Source organism: Myodes glareolus, chromosome 5, assembly GCF_982192425.1.
Source record: "Myodes glareolus chromosome 5, mMyoGla1.1, whole genome shotgun sequence".
NCBI classification, from domain to species: Eukaryota; Metazoa; Chordata; class Mammalia; order Rodentia; family Cricetidae; genus Myodes; species Myodes glareolus.
Genome location: NC_142030.1, coordinates 5,615,905 through 5,626,569, shown reverse-complemented (window position 1 = coordinate 5,626,569; position 10,665 = coordinate 5,615,905).

Sequence of the window (10,665 nt, the reverse complement as noted above, 5' to 3'; positions counted from 1 at the left end):
ATCCCGTTTGGGAACAGATTGAGTTCTAGGAAAGGCAGGGTAACTCAACTAAACTCCCCCCTCCTCCCTCCAATAAATAAAATAACAAGTCCCTCAAAATAAAAGAGTAAAAAGAGGGCTGGGAGGTAGCTCAGTAGTGTACATCCATATGCATGGCCTGGGGTGCAGTCCCTCAACTGCTAACCAAACAAAAAGCCCACCCACCCCCAAACAGAAGCACTAGGAATAAGGCAGTTAACTTCTGAACAAGGGCTACGAGCATAAAGACTGAGGTTTTTGGACTTGGAATCCAAATGTCAGATTATGGGCCTGGGCATGTGTACAAGTTTGAGAAGTTGTATATAAACTTACTGAAATATCAAAATAATTCTATGGCATTGGCATTCACAGGGAAAAGAAGCCGTCATCACATGTGTGGTTGATTGCTTTTAGTGAACACTCCTTCCACACAAACCACACAAATATGTTTGTTAAATGTGGAGTTTCATGTGTGCTTTCTCCAACGCTGAGGTACCTTGAACTTACTCAAAGTTCAAATTACAAACCTAGTGTAGATGGCAATGCCTACCCCAGATGGTGAACCGCAGGGAGTCCCTGCCTCCACTTACCAAACACTTGGAATATAAAACCGCAGCACAGAGCCTGGCTTCTTACATGGGTGGACTTGAACTCAGGTCTCATGCATGGGCTGCAAGCACTTTGCCGACTGAGTGGTCTCTCCAGCCCCTATTCATCTGATCTTATTTCAATAAGTGCTTGTTGAGATGCTCCCAGATCCCGCACGAATAAAATACCTCCTGAAATAGAGCTTCCAGGGGAGGTGAAACACAGTGAGCAAATGACACAAGCCTGGGAGGGGACGGGTGAGTGGCAGCGGGACACAGCAAGGCCAAGGAAGAGAAAATGGGGATAACAGGCTGCTTCAACAGGGCGGTCTGGGGAGGTCGAGGGGGGTAATGAGGTGAGCGACCAAGCAGAAACTATCCGGAGGAATGCAGATCTTTGCAGAAGCCATGGTGAAGGCCAGGATCCTGAGGTGGAGGAACATGTCCTGCGCATGCGCAAGCAACAGCGGGCTGCCTGGATCATGGGACAGAGTGAGCTGGGGAGAGGAGCTGGAACCATTATTAGAGCAAATGGCAGCAAGACCTTCTTCATCCGCCTAATCAAAAAGATGAGTTTCTCTTTCACCATTTGCAAATGTTCGTTGGGACTGGACAAGGGGCGTGGTGGGCAGAGGGCTTGCCAGTGTGGCATGGAGCCTGGGCTATGTCCCCAGCAAAGCGTTCGCCAAGCCTAGGGGCACACAACTGGAGTTCCAGCGCTCAGAAGGTTGAAGCAGGAGGATGAGAAATTCAAGGCTGGTCTTGGTTATGTTGTGCGTTTGAGAACTGCATGGGTTATAGAAGACCTTGTCGTAAAAACGAAACAACCCCCCCACACACACCGCCCCATTTTGTTCAATCCCAGAAAATTGAGGTGCCAAACATGAAATCTTCAGGCACCATCTCGCCTTGGCATTTTTCCAACCTCTCGGATGTATGATGTCACACTTGCAGCAGAAGACATCTCAAAACTGAGTTTCCCAGGTGATTTACCTTTTCACACTGAGCATGGCAAACCGGTCCTCTAACTGCCCTTGTGGGCCGTGCCAGAGCCAGACACAGTGAGTCACTCCCTCTTTCTTGGGGAAGAGGCCAGGGAGCAGCCTGGTCTTGAGTGAGGCTTTGATTCAGCACTGCTGGATTCTCTTACACAGCCTGGTCCATCCTGTGGTCACCCTATCTCACCCTGCAGGCTCCATATCAAGAATGTTCTTCAGAATGGCATCCCAAACATGACTGCTCACTCCCCCAGAGGAGGTTATTGCTGCTCTCTGGCCTTCTCACGTCTCAGAGGGGTGCTATGGCCATGGCTACTCATTTGAAAACAAATGGAACATTTTCCTTATTTTCTTTCTAACCATTTTTGAACTTGTCATTGGTCTTAAAGGCTAGCAGGTGTTGCGCCACAAACCTGGCTTACATTACTTGTTGACAGCTTCATGTAGGTATTTAAATTACACGAAACAAAGCAAAGCCAAAGATGTATGAGAAAAGCAAGAAAAAGTGGTAGCCTCTTGGGCTTTTGTTTAAACCTAGCATACAGGACTTACTAGAAGGGGATGAGCTAGTTGTCCACTAAATGGGAATCCAGTCAGGGCTGGCAGTGTGCACTTGCCATCCCTGTGAACAGGAAATCGACGAGCAAGACTAAGTATCTGAAGTCAGCTGGGCTACCTAGGTAAAACCCTGTTTTAAAATAAGGAGCAGGTCCAGACCTGGTGGTGCACACCTTTAATCCCAGCACTTAGGAGGCAGAGGTAGGAGGATTTCTGTGAGTTTGAGGTCAGTCTATCTACATCTACACGATGAGTTCCAGGACAGACAGAACTATATAGTAAGACCCTGTCTCATAAAACCACACACACACACACACACACACACACACACACACACACACAATGACAACAATTAGAAACCACTTTCTCAGGCAGGCTCTGTGGGGTGTGTGTGTGTGTGTGTTGTGTTGTGTCGGGTGTAGGTGCAGGTGCATGTTTGTGTATACATGTAGAGTCCTGGCAGAGGTAATCCTTAGCTGTCATTCCCAGGACACCATCTACCTTAGGTTTTTCAAATGTTACTTCCTTTTTTGTATATACTTGTATGTGTGGAGGAGGTTCATACATACCATGCCATGCATGTGGAGGACAGAGGACAGATGATGTGAGCTGGTTCTTTGCTACCACCATATAGGGTTCAGGGGTCAAACTCAGGTCACTAAGTTTGGTGGCGAGCACCTTTACTTGTGGGATCATCTCACTAACTCCCACGTCTTGTTTTTTGAGGCAAGGTCTCCCACTTGTCCTAAAACTCAGTGACGCAGCCAGGCTGCCCCAAGTAAGCCTCAGATATGTACCTATCCCTCCTTCCCAGCATCGGGATTGCAGGTACACCATTCCTTACTTCTTTATGTGGATTTCGGGAAATGAACTGAGGTCAATACGCTTGCACTGCAAGAAGTTTACACACTGAGCCATCTCCCCAGCCCTCTTTGGCTTTTCCTGGAATCTGATATAAAATTTGAGGGTACCAGGACAGCTACAAACATCTGTAGATAGAGGCAGACATCAACATGATTCTCTTTGTGCACAGTACCATTGTTCTGAAGAGCACCATCATGAGACAGCACACGCATGTACTTTGTCTTAAATGTTTTCCTTCTGAGAGCTGTAGAAAGGGACTGAAAAACATGTGCACGAAAGCAGGCACCGCTTGATTTTTAACCTTGAAGTGTCCTGGTTGGTTTGTTTTTGTTTTTGTTTTTTTTTTAGAATAATGTGTACCTTCACTTCCTTGATCTCTTATAAACAAGGATTTGAAGGGTCTGGTCAGAATTTCTAGCTATTCTTAGCAACCCGGCCACTTCTTTCCACTCTCAACTCACGGCATGGCAGCTGTAGGTACTGGAAAGCACTCAAGGAAGATGATGACAGACATTGCGTACCTGCCCTCATGAGCCTGTGGAGGTGCTGGGCCAGTGTTCCTGGGCCAAGCACACCAGGTCTGTGTACTTTTCAAGGAGCTGGCCAAGGGACCAGAGCTTTGGAGCCTTAAAGTCCAAGATTAAGATGCTCTCACGGGTAGCTAGGCAGTGGTGCACACACCTTTAGTACCACCACTCAGCAGGCAGAGGAAGGCGGATCTCTGTGAGTTCGAGGCCAGCCTGGCCTACAGAGGGATTTCCTTGACAGCCAAGGCTACACAGAGAAACCCTGTCTTGAAAAAACAAAAACAAAGACAAACAAACCAACAAAAGACAAAAAAGTGCTCCCGACAGGGTAGGGGGAGATCAGTGGCAACCGTAAGGACCTGGGTTTTTTCCTCAGCACCTGTGGGTGCAGAGTAGTGTGCTGTCATCCCACTGCTAAGGAGGCAGAGCCAGGAAGATCACCAGGGCTTGTTTGCTGGGTAGTCTAGCAGGATCAGCAAGGCCCGGGTCTCAGTAGGAAGGCCTGTCTCACAGGGTGGTGGTGGGACATGTCTTTAACCCCAGCACTCAGGAGACAGAGGCAGGCAGATTTCAGAGTTCAAGGCCAGACTGGTCTACAGAGCGAGTTTCAGAACAGCCAGGACTGTACTGGAAAACCCTGTCTCAAATAGCAACAACAACAACAACAACAACAAAATTCCCGTCTTCAGAAATATTAGGGTGATCAGGAAGATACCTAATATCCTAAGTCTGCGGTCTGGCCCTCATATTCATGCATACGTGCATGGCACATGCATACTAACACACACACACACACCCCACACCACACACACCTCACACCCCATCCTGCTACCAGTGCTCATTTCCAGCAAGCCCGCCCCTTGTTTCTCAGGTGGCACCTCTTCTGATGTCCTTGCCTGTCTTCCCTCTGCGAGGATGCAAGAAAATCACCTTTGGTAAAGACAGTGAGTCCCACTGACTCAGGGGCCCTCGTCTTCTGACCTCAACTTAACCTTAATTATCTTCTTAAAGGATATAACTAAATGAGTCTTGCTGTGGATTAAAGGCTTCGATACAGGAATCTGGGAGGGACACAGCTCACTCCATAGCCTGTGAATACTGTTAAAGAGAGCTATTTTAGAGCATGTATGCATGACACCATCCCTGTCCCTGCAGCATGGAAGCATCCAGTGGCCACTGGCCTCTTTATTCCTCTCTGCAGCACTCCAGCCTAGTGACACTGCCTTTGATGAGTGAAAAGCCATGTCCGGCCAGGTCGTGTGTGGTATGGACACAGATGAACAGAGAGATCCTTAAGCCTTTCCTTTTGCTAACGTGGCTCTTTCCTGTATGGGCGTGGTCTCAGATCTCCCAGGTCTCGCTCCTGTTTATGAGAGCCTTCCTTCCCACTCTGGGCTGATGACTCAGCCTGATTCTTCTGTTGGGAATGTAGATGTGAGGTTTGGTTCCTGTCCATTTTGTAAAGGCATAATTAGGCTGGTGATGATATTAGGTGATAGACTGAGAACCAGGTGTGCTCCTAAGGGCTTTCCACACGCTGATGAGCGAGTTACCAGTGCAACCCGGTGAGTACACACTGTGGTATTCCCCTCTTATAGGTGAGGAAACTGAGGCTTGAGAAATGTGGACTTTTGGGGGGGGGTTGCCTGGGTATGGCCAAAAATAGAAGATGGCATTCCTAGTCAGAGAAAAGCAGAGTTCCTATGGGTCTCTGGCCTCCATTTTCCTTCCCTCTTTGTCTCCTCCCTTCCTTTGGCAGTGCCTAGGGTCTAATTTGCATACTGGGTAAGCACTGAGCACTGAGCAGGTCCCCACCCTTCTTTGATATGAGTTCTATGGCATGTTGTTTTTCCCCCTATAAAGACTTGAGATAGGAATTGAACATAGTGACACACACCTTTAATCCCAGCACTTGAAAGGCAGAGACAAGTGGATCTCTGTGAGTTAGCCAGTCTGTTTTATGTGGGGAGTCCAGGCCTACCTAGGAAGGCACTGTCCAAAACAAAACTAAAAATAAACAACAAAAAAATGAAATAGGCGGGGGCTGGAGAGATGGCTCAACGGTTAAGATCACTGACTGTTCTTCCAGAGGACCTGGGTTCAATTTCCAGCACCCACAAGGCAGTTCACACTGTCTGAAAATCCAGTTCTGGGGGATCTAACACCTTTATACCAATACACATAAAATAAAGTTAAATAAATCATTAAAAAATTTAAAAAAAATGAAATAGGCTTTTGATCTTTGTAAAGATACTGAATCCGTTTCCCTTGACTACCAGATCTTTTAACCACGGATGTAAATAACTATGGGTTCCATTTTAAAGCGATCATTCCACGATGACAGTCAAACCTGATCAAATGAAAACTAAGACTGCCTTGCAGAGGAGCGCTCAGGTGTGAAGGGCCCTCTCTGGATAACGGGTGTGTTTCTGCGGCAGGCAGAGTAGCTCTCTGTTGACAACATGCTCCTGCAAGGACACAGTGACAGGCGGGCCCAAGAGCATGGAGACAGGTAAGGTGTGTGTTGGAAGAGCCATTGGCTATTTCTGCCAATCACAGAAAGGCTGGAAGGCAAAGTTGAAGCCTATGGGACTGGAAAGTCAGCAGACAGAGTTAGGGACTACGATGAGGAAGCTGACACCATGGAGGTTGTCAGTGTGTGTGGCCTAAGGGAAAATTAGTGGAGAATAGTAACAATGCATACAAATGCATAGGCTGACATACTTCATTGTGCCTAGGTTGTATTTCTTTTAAATCTTCCTGGTGGTGTCACTAAGGTGTGTTATAATAATAATAATAACAGTAAATGCATGATTTTGGTCTATTGTTCTGCATATATTGCTGTTATTGAAATTCTAAAAAGCAAACAATTAGCTAAATCTTGTACATTTTTATTGGAAAAAAATCAGTGCTGTTGCCTATGGTGAGGCTGCCTTTTGATGTTCAGACACAGATATCCTTGCATACGCGGTCATCTACAGATGCCTGAGGAGCCAGCCCAGCACCCAGACAGGAGGATGACTCCATCTGTCCTTCCCAGCTCAAAAATCTACATCCCAAACATCTGTGACATTCTCTCCAGAAGGATGTAAGAGAAATAATGGCTCTATACAAGAGCTGGGTTGACATACACAGAATGGGGCCTCTCTCTAGTGCTTCAAACTAAGGGACAGTCCCTTTGGAAAATGGGGAGGCTTCATGAGACATGGGGAGAGAGAGAGAGAGAGAGAGAGAGAGAGAGAGAGAGAGAGAGAGAGAGAGAGAGGAGACAGAGAGGTGGTGGGAGCTTCTGGAATGAGTTCTGAGACCGAAGAATGAGAGGGAAGGATGTGTGACAAGAGGGGACCAGGTGCTCGCTAAGCTTCCATGAGAAGTGGACGAGAGTGGATACTGAATACTCGCTCTCTAATTTCACCCCACCTGTGTGTGTCCGTTGCTTTTCCTTGCTTCTGTGGCAATTCCTGGCTGCAGCAACTTTAGGAAAGGAGGGCTGATTTTCATCCACAGTTCAGAAAAAGTGTATCCACCTAGGAAATATCCAGCATGCCTGTTGTTTGTGGCAGAGGAATTAGAAGAAGCATGCAGTAACTGTTGGTTACATGGCCCCAGGAAGCACAGAGAACTGGGGGTGACTCTCAAGGCCCACCCCCAATTACCCACTTTCTGCAGTGAGGACCTACATCCCAAAGGTTGCACAACCTGATAAACATTGCCATTAGCTGGGGAGTAAGTAAGCCCGTGGAGGTGACACTTCACATAGCAAAAAACCTGTGTCTGCACAACTTTGCCAGTGATTGAGGACAGTGTAACTTCCTGGCCAAGCTGATCTAGGGAAAGGAGGAACATCATAGGCCAACCATGTGTTTTTCAAAAACTGAAAACCCTCGAAGATGCCCCAGGAGAAGGAGGGTTTTCCATCTCCTGTGTCAGCAATGGTTTTCTGAGAACAGTTGGTAGGAAGCCATCTCTAAAGGCAGAAGTCACTGGCTCTCGCCCACTGTGGCACAACCTCTGGGATTGTCATGCATACTGTGTGTAGTCTATGTTGGCTTCTGGAACAGAACTGTGAACCATGTGTGGCTGTATGTGACAGCTCTTCACAAACAATAAACAAAACCACCAGATAACTGGAAGTTCACATTCCAGTTTCCCCACTTGGTTTCATTCATCTTGTGACATCAACTTGAGAGGGTCTAGAGTCATGGGAGAAGGACCTCTTAGCATGCCTGTTGTGGAGTTTTCTGGACAGTTAACTGGAGTGGGAAGACTTGCCCACTGTGGGTGGCGCCATTCCCTGACTGGGAGCAGGAGTGTGTAAACGGAGAAAGGGAGCTGTCTAGCAACGGTGCACCCACTTATCTCCCTGCCTCTTGTGGCAGATGCAATGTGAGTGACTCCTTTAAGGCTCTAGCCTCTCTGACTTCCCACCATGACACACTGGAACTGTGAGCCAAATGACCCTTCCCTCCCCATTTTACGTTGCTCTTGTCAGGGCATTTTATCACAGCAACGGGGAAGAGTGAGACAGCACACTGCACAAGTAACACTGTCTTCTGGGTGTGTCTGTGGGGAGGGCTGCACTTCCTTGTATTCATATGCATGTGAATAACCCTGAGTACTGTTTGTTCTGACTTTGAGACAGGGTCTCTGCGGCCTAGAGCTTGCCACGAAATCCCCAGGAATCAATCCACTTGTCTGTGCCTCTTCAGTGCTGGGGTTACAAGTGTGTGCCATCATGTCTGCCGTTTTTTTGAAAACAAAAACGAAAAATACCCATGGGTTCTGGGTTTTGAACTCAGGGCCTCATGCATACGAAGGAAGCACTTTATTGAACGAGCAATCTCCCAGCTCCGTCAAGGCATTCCTAAACATTCTGTAGTTAGTACTTTTCACAGATATCAAGAGTCTAGGCTTATTTTATATTTTTGCTGTATGCCAGCGGCTCTGACCTGCAACTCAAGCGCAGTGTTTCCTGAAAGACTCCTGTCCATTAGATCAATAGAATGGGCGAACAACGGCCTGGTACTGTTCACACACGGCCTGGTCCCATTCACACCACAGCATGTATTCTGCTGTGCAGGGAAAGGAACTCCTGACACGCAGTGAGCTGAAGGAGCCAGCTTCCCCATAGAGGTTATGTGTGAATACCATGTCAGTCCATGGTGTGAAGTCCTAAGACTAACAAGACGTGTGCACCAAGCAGAAGTCAGCCCAGAGGGGACATAGTGGCTGGGAAGTTGGCCCAAGGGAATTCCCTGCAGTGGGAGACACTTTACCTTGACCTTGGTCGAAGTCACATGCGCGAGAGGTGTTTGAGCGGCATATATCTTAACTTTTGTGCATTTTACTGAATTCGGGTTGTAGCGCAGTGACATCCAGTCTAAAATGATACATGCTGACATGTGTGCGCACTACACACCGACACGTGTGTGCATGGATGTCCATCTCCATGAGCAGAAAGAGCCCTCCACCGTATAACCTCGAAATGTATACGCATCCCCTAAAGATCATCAGAACTTTTCAAATAAAGCCAGCCTACTCTCCAGTTTAAAAAAAGTTGGGGTGTGTATTGTGTGTGTCCATGTGTATGGGTGCATGCACACGTGGGAGCCAGAGGTTGGCAGCAGCTTTCTTCCTCGGTCACTCTCCACCTTATTAATTAATTAATTAATTAATTAATTAACTTACTTATTTATGAGAAAGGGTTTCTCTGTAGCTTTGGAGCCTGTCCTGGAACTCACTCTGTAGACCAGGCTGGCCTCGATCTCACAGAGATCGGCCTGCCTCTGCCTTCTGAGTACTGGGATTAAAGGTGTGTGCCACCACCGCCTGGCCTCTCCCCCTAATTCTTTGAGGTGATCTTTCATTGAGCCTGGGACTCATTGATTTGACAAGTGCAATCTTCCTGTGTCAGCCTCTGCAGTGGTGGGACTGCAGGTGAGCGCCACCATAGCTGGCTTTTTGCATGACTGCTGGAACCAAATGCAACTCTCCACGAAGTGCCTTTCTGCCACACACACACACACACACACACACACACACACACACGCTCAGAACTAGATCTGCTTCTGCTTTCAGGGACACCGGTGTCTCATCTCTGGAGGTATAAAAGCAATCCATTAATGAGTAGAACATAAGGGAGGTGGGCGGATCATGCAGGGCCTGAGGTTCTGCTCGGCATCCTGTATTTATAGTCAGACCCAAGCTTCGAACAAGGAGATGGATTACTCTGAACAAGTTAATGTCTATGAGTTCCTAAAACTGTAAATCTTTGAAGTAAACACGAGACGCATTGCTTTAGGTCCTGTCAAGCTCATGCACCCTGAGGAGATGGCAGAGTGCAGATTTACCTAATGGCATGTTTGCTTACACAGGCACACAAGGAGGGGAGGGAGAATGTATTTGGTTTCTTTTAGAGAGAGAGATAGACTTTGGTTTCTTTTTAGTTACTTCAAGTTGTATTCTTTGTGTGTGTGAGTGAGCACGTGTTTGTGTGTGTGAGTGACCATGTGTGCGAATGAGCACGTGTATATGTGTATGAGTGAGCATTGTGTATGTGAGTGAGCATGTGTATGTGTGTGGTGTGAGTGAGAATGTGTATATGTGTGAGTGAGCACATGTATGTGGGTATGTGAATGAGCATGTGTATGTGTGTGAATGAGCATGTTGTGTATGTGTGTGTGAGTTGAGCATGTGTATGTATGTGTGAGTGAGCACTGTGTGTGTATGTGAGAACAAGTATATGTGTGTATGAGTGAGCATGTGTATGTGTGTGTAAGTGAACATGTGTATGTGTGTGTGTAAGTGAGCATGTGTATGTGTGTGAGCATGTATATGTGTGTGTGAGTGAGCATTGTATGTATGTGTGAGTGTGAGCATGGTGTGGTGTATGTGTGTGGTGCATGTGTGTGGTGCATGCACAGAGTCCAGAGGTAGGCACTGGGAATCCTCTACTCTCCACTTTATTCTTTTGAGGCTGGGTCTCTACCTGCACTGCAGCCCATGGAGCTCAGGAGGGTTGTTGCTCTTTGACAGGCAGCAGTCAGTAAAGTCCCAGTCATCCCCCTGCTTCCAGTGCTGGGTTGGAGGCACAGGTGAAACCACAGCCATCCA